This window comes from Silene latifolia, chromosome X, assembly GCF_048544455.1.
Source record: "Silene latifolia isolate original U9 population chromosome X, ASM4854445v1, whole genome shotgun sequence".
Lineage (NCBI taxonomy): Eukaryota > Viridiplantae > Streptophyta > Magnoliopsida > Caryophyllales > Caryophyllaceae > Silene > Silene latifolia.
The window spans coordinates 296,714,759-296,726,454 of record NC_133537.1 but is presented as its reverse complement, the minus strand read 5'-3'; the positions used below and the strand labels follow the sequence as shown (position 1 = coordinate 296,726,454).

Below are 11,696 nucleotides of genomic sequence, written 5' to 3'. Positions count from 1 at the left end.
CTCCTTGGCCTTTTCTTGACTTTTCTTTGAAACTTCTTCTTTTGTTGGTTCATCTTCCTTAGAGTTTCGCACAACTTCTTCTTTGTCACTAGCTTCCACAACTTCATCCTCAACTTGCTTCTTTGGTCCTTCATATCTCGTACCACTCCTCAAGTGAATGGTATTAACCGTTTCATGTCTTGGGGGATTACCTTGAGGTGGTAATTGCCCCTTTTGTCTTTGAGAGTTTGAGGATGCTAGTTGGGTCAATTGAGTTTCCAACATTTTTGTGTGGGCTAGGATATTGTTGATGGTGATGTCCTTTGCTTAGCTATCCTTTTGCATTTGAGTGAAAAATTCTTGTTGATTCTTTTTCATTTGGAGGACCGCTTTTTGAACATCAAAACCTTGGTCATTTTGTTGATTGTATGGAGTTTGATTTTGGTAACCTTGGTTTTGATTGAAAAAGGGTCTTTGATTTTGGTTTCTCATGGGAGGTGGGGTGTATGTTTGTTGAGGGTTTTGAACATTTTGGCTTTTGTATGAGAGATTTGGGTGGAATTTGGTGTTTTCATTGTAATAATTGGAATAAGGGGTACCACTCTTGTATGCTTGAAAAGCATTCACTTGTTCATTTGTTCCCCTACATTCACTTTGGTTATGTCCCAAAGTTCCACAATTCTCACATATCCCACTTGGGATTGATGAAGATGCTACCATGGCATTAACATGATGCTTTGGTGATTTTGAGGCTTCTTCAAGTTTAGCCATAGCCTTTTCAAACTTTAGGTTGATGGTATCAATGTGAGCACTAAGTTGAGCACCCAATTGAGTAATAGAGTCCACTTCATGCTTTCCTCCTCTAGTAGCCTTGCGAGGTCTACTATATCGTGAATTATGGACCGCCATTTCCTCAATCTTGTTCCAAGTTTGATTATCGTCAACTTCGGTGAACATACCATTTGATCCCATGTTGAGAATGTTTCTTGAGTCTTCATAAAGACCATTCCAAAATTGTTGTACCAAGAACCACTCGCTAAGTCCATGATGAGGACATGAGCGACAAATTCCTTTGAACCGCTCCCAAGCTTCATACAAAGATTCTTCATCCCTTTGCTTAAAACCCGTAATTTGAGCTCTTAGCATGTTAGTGTTTTCCGGAGGGTAGAATGTTTTGTAGAAAGCTAGAGCCAACTTCTTCCAAGAGTTAATTCCAAGAGTAGCCTTATCAAGGCTTTTCAACCATTGTTTTGCGGTGCCAATTAGAGAAAAAGGAAATAAGACCCATCGAATTTGGTCTTGAGTCACACCGGTTTGTGAAATCGCATCACAATAGTCACAAAAAGTCTCCATGTGAGAGTGAGGGTCTTCACTAGGCATCCCCCCAAATTGGCTTCTTTCGACTAATTGGATAAATGCGGATTTAGCAATGAAATTTCCGGTTAAGTGTTGTGGTGTAGGAGTACCATTGGGTAGGTTCTCCTCGGTTGGTACGGAATGTGATGAAAATTTAGGCATTGTGGGTTGATTTTGTGTTGGATTTTGTGTTGGGTTCTCCTCACCTTCTCTTGCAAAAGGGTTGATGAACTCAATAATATTTTTTTTTAATATCTACAACCTCACCAATACCTCTCAAAGTGTTTCTAGCAAGTCTTCTATTGTTGGTCAAAGTCCTTTCAATCTCGTGATCAATGGGTAACAAGTTACCTTGTGATCTTCTAGACATGCAAAATATCAAACAACTTGAAAACAATTAGAATAAACCTTGAGGAGTTTTACTTCCCCAAGGCAAAGAAAGACACAACTAATAACAATCTAAGAAAATCAAATCAAGTTAACACCGTCCCCGGCAATGGCGCCATTTTTGGTCGGACTCACTTGGAGCTTAATTTTTGGTTACTTGTCGTAGGAGCACGTAGACCAAAACAATATTTATAACTTCACAAACAACTCTACTATTAGTAAAGAGGAAAGTAAAGGTCGGATCCCAAGGGACGGGTATTGATGTAGGATTTTCGATTGCAAGTAGCGGTGTCTAGGGGTGTCACGATTTGGGTTGAGATAAGAAGATCACTAAACTAAATATCATTAAAAGTAAACAAGCAAGATGATTAAAATGAGATGTAAACAATTAATTAAAAGCACTAGGGTGTCATGGGGTCATAGGGGATTCATGGGAATTGATCATACAAACATATTCTCAAATTATAAGCAAGCAATTATTGTTGTGATGGATCGAGTTGGTTTATATCTTACAATCCTAGGAAGGTCTGGGTCCCGGAGCCGAATCGATTAGATTGCACAACACCTACAAGTCGACTTAATTCTCCCTACTCAACTATATGCATGGTCTAATGAGACTCGAGTTGGTTTATGTCTTACAAGTCTCATTGAAAAGGTGAGTGATGGGTAAAAAATGCAAGGATTCATAGGCTCGCATTTCATCAAACATAACATGTGCATAAGTTGAGATCACAACAAGCAAGCAAATAAACTATGAAAATATATTAAATTAAGCATGAATCATCCCCCATGTTGGTTTTCCCTAATTACCCATTAACCCTAGTTAAGGAAACTACTCACTCATTATCAAGTTTAACATGTTAACAAGGTTGTCAATCAAATTAACAAGGCAAAACATGATGAATAAATGAAGATGATTAACAATAATTAAAAATGGATTAAGAGAATTATACCTACTAATGATTCCAAAATAAAGCAAAGAATAATAGAAGTACTTGATGAATGATTTGAAGGTTGTCAATCTCCCAACAATAACCCAAATAATCCTCAATTACCCAAAATAAAAGATGAACAAAAGAGAAATTAAGGAAATGAGATTTGTATTAATATTTGATTAGAAGTTGATTACAAGATTAAGAAGAGATTAGAATGATATAAACTACACTAAAGATTGATAAGAAGAACATGATTAATCTAATTAGACTAATGGGGTATTTATAGTGGGGATTAGGTACACAAATTAGGGTTTACTAAGGGCTTAAATGACGATTAAGTCCTTGAGGAATCGCTCCTCTCAGAAAAGATGCGAGTCTCCTTTTTGCCGGTCTTTCACAAATATGCGCATCTTTCATGGAGGGAAGAAGAGGACGTATGGGCCTGTAAGGGAATCCGAGCATCCAAGGGGTCGGGACGGGCGGATTCAGGGGTGGCTGGACGGGCGTCTTGATGGCTGGACGAGCGGATTGGGGCGTGGTTGGAAGCGCGTCCCTATGGCAAAGACGCTCGGATCTTTGGAGTCCTGGACGGGCGTCTTGCTATGCTGGACGAGCGGATTTCGTCACAGCTTTTCTTTTCTTTGTTTCTTCCTCTCTTCTTCCAATAATCCTCCGGGATTTAGTCGGGGATGCAAGGATTTCTTCATCATTTTCCATCTACTATAATATGTACAAAGGCCTTCTAGTCTTCTCTTCTCTTTGATGCTTGGTCATTAGATTCGATCAATTTAGCTCTATTTTGCCATGAAAATGCAAGGTTTGCACTCCTCTCCTACCAAGGAAACAAAACCTCAAAGAATATGCAAAACAAAGGACTAAAGATAGTAAATGACCCAAATATGCACTAAAAAGCATAGGAACGAGGCTAATTCGGGGACTAAATATGCTCAAATAATGGTCACATCAATTTGCTCTCTTCTCTCCTCCTCTCTCCACCGGTTTTTCCCCCTCCCATAATAAGAATTGTTCTTTTATGTATTTACATTCATTCTTACACATTCTCACTTATTACTCTTCTCTCTTTTCTCTCTAAAATAAAATTTTAGAAAAGAAAATTAAATTTTTCAAGATCTTATATTTATATTACTAAAAGTAGTAATAGAAATAATAATAAGATTAATTTTAAGGTCACTATTTATATATATCTAGTTAATATATATTATTTAGTAACTAAGAGTTTGTTTTGGTGCAATTGAATGGAGGTTCTCACATTATTGAGACAAGGAGGATCATCTATTTATTTTAAGCTCAAGAACAAGTAAGAAAGGAGTTCTTACTTGAGCCCTTAAACCGATTTCATCAATGTAAGGAGCATATTCTATATTTATCTAGTTATATTTTGTTATGCATGAATAAGATCATCATATTTAATTAATTAGTAATTAGATATAAATTAAAGAGTTCATTTTGAGGGCTAATGAATTCTTTCAAGTGGTATCAAGAGCTTTGGTTGTTGCATGCATAATCGGCTTAGTTTTTCCGACTAAATTAAAACTTGAAATTTGTGATTTATATGATTAAGCCACGAAATTATTTTGCATGTCATATATTCTGGTCCTAAAATGAATTTAGGTCATATTGATGATTTATGGTATTTTTTAAGCTCATTTTAATGACTTTTAGTAATTTTATTACATTTTATTGATTAAAATGGTGTTTAAAATGTTAAAAATAGTTAAACTTTGTCTCTAACCTTGAATTTTTTATATGATCTCACATGCATATTTTACTTATTTTATGTAAAATTTCGTATAAATTTGATTTATTTTGCATGATTTATAATTTTTATGAGATAAAAATGACTTAAATGGAGGTAAAATGGTTAAAATTAGTTAAACTTCGAAATAGGACATGAAATTTTAATATGTTGTGACATGCACATTTTACTGACTGTGTATAAAATTTTTGATGAACTTGATTCGTTTTGCATGATTTATGAATTTTTAGGTTTAAAAATGACATAAATAGTGACTATTTTAGCAAAAATAGCTAAAATGAATCACATGGCATGAAAATATTATTTTAGGTTGCATTATTATCCCACAAATCAGATCTAAAGTCGGAACATTGATTAGATTAATTTTCATATGTTTTAGATATTTTATTTGATAAAACCGATAAATAGCAACTATATTTTTCTCGAAATAAATTCAAAAAATTTAACCTTGATTTTTGACATTATGAGTGTCATTGAATTTTTCCAGAATTTTCAAAAATTTAAAATTCAAAATTTGAAATTATTATAATTTAATTTGGATTTATTTCATAATAAGTTATGATTTTAAGGTAAAAAATGAGCATAAATGATAAATCAAGTTGAATTATTGTCAAAAATTGAGTGATGACTAATTTTTGAGTCCTAAAAGGTTAGGATAATTAACTTGGACTAAAATTAGATTTTAGCAATATTTTGTGTAATTTTAATAAGTTAAAATTGCGAATATCCATAAAACCGGTTTATATTTACGATATAAGTTTAATAGGGCGATTTGGCACATAATTGGCATGTTAGACACATATTATATTTCTGCATTTTCCATTGATGAATGTCATATTTCTTTTATATAATTTTGAATTATGTAATTTTATCTTAGTATGGCCTTAGTTTAATCGATATTACCCGCAATGTAAGGGAATATTGATTCGGTTGTAATTTATTGTGATCTCGTATCACTTTTATTTTATTTCATTTAGATTTCATTTCACAAATGTATAATAGGAAGTACTATGTACATTTTATTATTTAATTGTTTGTAATCCCGGAGTTTCCTAAAGACGGTGCCATTCGGAAAGGAGTTCCGATCAAGACGGTGTTTGTCCTTGGGAGGCATGTCAAATGAAGATTCTAGGGACTAAAGGAGTTGGTTTTCGAATATGTAATAGAATATAAGATTTTCTATTCTAGGAAAAGCCATACTAGGAAATTTGTTTTCTTTATTTGCTTGTTTTATATGTTTGCATGCATTGCCAAATCGCCATAACTACACATGCATATTTAATCGTTTTAACGACTATTGTCAATTATAATTATCGAGTATTCATCGACTTAGTTCACTTAAAGATGATAGATAATGAATCGAAAAGACCTCTCACATATTTAAAATTGAGATTAACCTTACCAAATAGTAGGACTCATGAATCCCTTTGACATTTAGGCTAGATTCGGTTTCCCGTGGTACTTTCATTTTTCATTGGGTAAGTGGAGTAATAAAACGTTATTACACTCGAAATTTGGTTGGACTCAATGGGATATAAAGACTAGTCTTATGTTCTGGGGCTAGAGATGGAATTTATGAAATACATCGACCGAGAATTCTATAGTAGAATCAATTAAAGAGTTAATTCACCAAATTTATGTAAGTATGAGTTGTATTGGTTCCCCGTGCCCATGATTGTGTAAAGATGGATCTCAGAATCATTTGTATAATTTAGGTGTGAGGTCATTATATAAATGCATATTTTCTTTAAAACCTTGTTAAAATGTTTACAAGTAAAAATGATAAATATTAATTGTTTCCTTCATTTCCTTTTTGTAGTCAATTTCGATTAATTTGCAATGACAACTCCGATTTCATCCGCTTCTACTAGTGGAACCGCTCCACCTCTCACCAATGCTTCTTGGCTCCGTTCCTTTATGAATCGATGTAAACTTGAAAAGAATGGCACTAACTTTGCTGATTGGGATGCGCAACTCCGCTTGGCCGCGGAAGGTGACGACAAGCTTCGTTACCTTACCGAAGCCGCTCCCGTTATACCTACTACTAGGTCCACCGCCGCGGTTAGGGAGGCCTATGAGGCTTACCTAAAGGAATCGGTCGTGATCAAGAATGTCTTGATCTTCTCTATGGATGTCGATCTCGAAAGGAGTGCTATTAAGATAGGCACCGCCTATGAGATCTACACCAAACTTGTGACCATGTTTTCACAAGCTCCTAGGATCATCCAATATGAGGCGGCCTCCGCATTCTTTGAGCTCAACATAAAAAAGGGTCAAAAAGTGAGCCCTCATGTACTTAAATTGATTGAGCATGTTGAAACGCTCAAATTGCAAAAGGTTGAAATTCCCGAACAACTCGTTATTGACCGAGTTCTCCATTCCTTGAATCACATCAAAGCATTTGTACAGTTTAGGGTAAAGTACAATATGCAAAACATGAAAACCTCTTTCCATGAATTTCACAACTTGCTTGTACAAGCCGAGAGAGACATGGGTCTCAATACGTGTACGACTAAGGATGTGCTCAATATTAATGATAAGAGCAAGGGAAAATTCAAGAAAAGCGCTAGAAAGGGTAAGAAACCCACTCCCAACAAGGGCAAAGGGAAAGCTATTATGAATAGGTCATCCAAGCCCAAAAAGGGTGCGTCTTTCAAAGATAAGTGCCACTATTGTTGTGGTACGGGCCATTGGAAACGTAATGGCCCAAAGTATCTAGGAGATGTTAAAGCTGGACGTGTGACTCCAGTAAGTAAAAAGTTCTCTAATTTGTTATGTTATTGATATAAATACCAACTTTGGTATTTTGATACAAGTTGTGATTCTCACCCCCTTTAAATGTGATATAGGGCATGTGAGCAAAGACAAAGACAAGGACAAGCAAGCTTGAGGATGATCTTCAACAAGGGATGCTAGTGTAGCCGCCCATAGTAGAAGACCTATGGAAGCTTGGCTTTTTATTTTGTATTGTCTTCTTAGTATTATTGTATTTTGGCGCATTGTTTTTCGAACTTCTTTTGATTTCCATATTGGACATGGAAGTTCGTTTTATTTCCATTTTGCAAACAATGGTTGTATGAGTTTTAATGGCTTGGCTTTCAACCCAAGTCATTCGGTTTATGGAATTTTCTTTGTTCTAAAAACTTGTCATTATACACCTTTCACATCAACAACATAAATTGATTTGACTTAAATAGATCATTGTAATAAGTTCATAAGCCATGAATTTGATTCCCTCTTATACTTTTATGACCAAATATCACATCTTATTTGAGATAAGATAGAACGATTAAAAAGTCAAATAGGGTTATTTGAACTCTAGGTAGAGAATTTTAGAAACCAATTGAAAATGCCACTTATAACTACAAACCACTTATAAAACTCCATACGAGTTATGGGAGGTCTTAAGACCCTAAAACTGTATAAGACATGGATATGAGTCCAATCCTTTATCTTATAAAGGTTTGTCTATCTTACTACTAGATTATAATGTCATTACAAGAGGGTCATAAATTAAGGTCATAATGTGCGGCATTTACCTTTGAGAATAGTTTGTTGCTTACATAGCTATCTTTCGATAAAATAGGCGTATTTTTCAAAAGATAGAGTGGGAGAAAATTAGCAATAAACTCAAGACTAGTGAGGAAACCAAAAGAAAGCTTGTTAGGTCAAACTCAAGACTAGTGAAACTTAAGACTAGTGAGGAGACCAAAAGAAAGCTTGTTAGGTCAAACTCAAGACTAGTGAGGAGACCAAAAGAAAGCTCATTAGGTCAAACTCGAGACTTTAATAAAGATTATGAAGTGGTTGTGTCGAGTAATTTCAATTCAATCTTACATAAAAGCCTAACGAACCAATGTGAAGTCTATGCATAAGAGTTACATGGATAGACATTGAATTGTCCACAAAGCTAAGTTAGAAGGTAACTATGCTAAGATCCTTATTATCATTGCTACACCTTAAAGTGTAAATAATGGAGTTAGATGTTAAGACCAATTTCTAAATAGGTATTTAGAAAGGGTGTGAGTGTGTGACATTAACACAAGGTTTTAATCAACACTTAGAAATTGCAATGATCATGTCAAGTTATGTGATAAGAAAATGGTTTTACTCGAGTTGTCGAGAAGCCATAAGTATACATGGATTTAAGTGGGAGTTAATATTGTCATGTTTAGACATGGAGATCAGTGGGAGAAATCATCTTTCATATTAATATCATTGAGGATGACATTCTAACACTACCGTCGATGAAGGAGTGTTTTTGTTTTCAATTCTCGATGAAAGAAGACATGTTGCATTTTTAAGATTTCAAATCTATTATTATATATGGAATTTTAAGTTGGCACGTAGATAAGTATCTTATGATTGATAAGATTCATTATCGGTTTAATATCAACATAGGTTGAGGAGGTTATTCATTTAGATGAAAGTGGAATTACTATGATAGAGTCATAGTCATTCACTGAACCCCATGAGTTGTTGATCACATGAAATCGATTGCTAATGTTTCCGTCATTAGAATGATCATGTATGCCAATGTATGCACATGTCATGATGAATCATATGCTTGGAACATAATGAATCAATGACAAGTTATTTTGTATAAAAGTCATTTGAATGCCTTCAAGAACATCCACTATAATTCCTGAAAAGAAATGAGGATCCGTTCTTGTGCTTGGAAGACATACTAAGTTGTGTGTTGAAAGGTTACACAAACTTTAGTTTCCAAACCTATAAGGATTTAACGAAATCCTAGGCTAATTTTATTGACTCAGGAGTAAGTGACTAGAAAAGCGTTCTAGTATCAATCATTGAAAGTTCTACAAATGGAGTCTGAGTACGTTGTGATATGGTGATTAATAAAGGAACTATGGGTATATCCTTTCACCAAGTATTTTATCACATGATATATGATAACAGTGGGAGCATTTTACAAGTTAAAAGGCCCAAGTCTATGAAGAAGTCTGGACATGTACTCAGAGAAATTCATGACATTAGAAATGACATTGAATAGAAGGAAAAAGAAATTCATATAGTTGAACTGTATGGATACTTGGTATGTCAACCATCCAAGTTTTTATTGCACCTTGACAAATGTAAAGAGTGCACCTAAGATTATAAGATATGAAGTAGTAGTATGGAATTGACTATTCATATATGATAATCACGTTTATCATTTGAGTTTCTTAAAACTCATCTATTGCTTTGTTATATCCGAATAGCTTGTTGAGACAACATTGAACCCCATTAAAGTGAACTGGATTAACATAGTAATTGCCCCTGGTCACTCATATGAGGTGACGTCTCTAAGTGACTAGAGTGTGAGTCGATTGATGGCAAGTTCAAGTGTTATAGAGCCATAAGAGATGACTAGTCGATCACATAGGCAGACTGTAAGAGACACTCAGTCGGGCAGTGACCGCTTATAGAGTTCTGGTAATTCATATAGCCTGGTCGTGGCGAGAGCTACTATAGTATTCTTTTGAGTCAATTCTTTGACTAAAGACTATTCGCCCAAGTTGGCACAGTTTCTGAGTGACTTTAAATTATGCTCTACGATTTTCGTAAATGAGGTCTAATGGGCATCTTATGGGTTATGATGATCTATGTCTAAACAAAGGGAATAGTGTGATAGGAATTGTCTATCCCCTTGTCAGGGTTATTTAAAAATATCAGGGCCACTCGAGGAGTAGTGAACTGAAAATGCGTGGCCACGCTCGGAATGTATCTACGGTAGATAATTCCGGTCAGACAGTTACTCTCCAGATCGAGGAAACCACTCTTGATATGATCACTTGCAAGAACGACCTGCAAGACACCTTGCATTGAGTGGGAGATAGTAATAGGACAAGAGAATTGGTGACGGACACTTGTCTCGGACAAGTGGGAGATTGTTGGAGTATGTGTCCTCGACAATAGTGCGATCACATTATTAAAACTCATAATAAGAATACATAAAGGGATGATTCATTTTTATATATCAACTGATCAACATTAATCTGTAATGATTGGCTGACTAGAGTTTGACATTACTGTCGTTTGACGGTGATGATTAGTTGATCCCTTAAGGTCACACCTAAAGGACAATTCCCTTAATAGATAAAATTAATTGTATAATGATACATATCAATTAATTCTTAAAATAGAACAATTCACGAATGTGAGTAAGAATATGAATCTCATTGTAATTCGATTAAATGAGATTCGTTTTAGTAATTAAGATGTTATATTACTAAAATTTTGTTTATGAAACAACTAAATTAAGAATGAACAGTTAATTATAATTGCAACATGTTTAGATTATATTAATATGGACCATTTTATTTACATGTAATTGGGAATTACTAGTCAATTATTGTATATAATTAAATTAATATATGTAATGATATTTAATTGTTAAGTATGCATTAATATTATTAATAACATGTTATATGTCACATATCACACATTATATGACAAAATGAAAAATTGTCAAAAATAAAATGGACTCCATTTTAACTAGGAAAACCGGTTTTATGGAGGGATTATGAAGAAATGGCTAAATTGTTTAATTGAGTCGAATACACAATGATTACAATTATAGCCTATTCTACAATCTAACAAGTTTTGATAAGAACAATTGCATGAGCATTTTTGCATGCATTGGCTCTCCTCTCTCCACCTCTCTCCACCGGTTTTCCCCCTCCTATAATAAGAATTGTTCTTATAATTTTTTTCATTCATTCTTACACATTCTCACTTCTTACTCTTCTCTCTTTTCTCTCTAAAATAAAGTTTTAGAAAAGAAAATTAAATTGTTCAAGATCTTATATTTAGATTACTAAAAGTAGTAATAGAAATAATAATAAGATTAATTTTAAGGTCACTATTTATATATATCTATTTAATATATATTATTTAGTAATTAAGGGTTTGCCTTGGTGCAATTGAAAGGAGGTTCTCAGATTATTGAGACAAGGAGGATCATCCATTTATTTTAAGCTCAAGAACAACTAAGAAATGAGTTCTTACTTGTGCCCCTAAACCGATTTTATCAATGTAAGGAGCATATTCTATATTTATCTAGTTATATTTTGTTATGCATGCATAAGATCATCATATTTAATTAATGAGTAATTAGATATAAAATTAAAGAGTTTATTTTGAGGGTTAATGAATCCTTTCACTAGACTCGTCTCGTGATATCGTCAAGCTCGTCCCGTCTCCCGCGTACTATCCAAACATGTTGTACTTAACCTGGTCCCCATATGACCAAAGGATAT

General features: G+C 34.3%; 1 non-coding gene across 1 annotated transcript; it reads left to right on the top strand.

Moving 5' to 3' along the window:
- Positions 1-1,018: 1,018 nt before the first annotated feature.
- LOC141625825 (small nucleolar RNA R71) lies at positions 1,019-1,125 on the top strand. Its single transcript, XR_012535576.1, has one exon. It is a non-coding gene; the product is annotated as a small nucleolar RNA R71 (small nucleolar RNA).
- Positions 1,126-11,696: the final 10,571 nt, after the last annotated feature.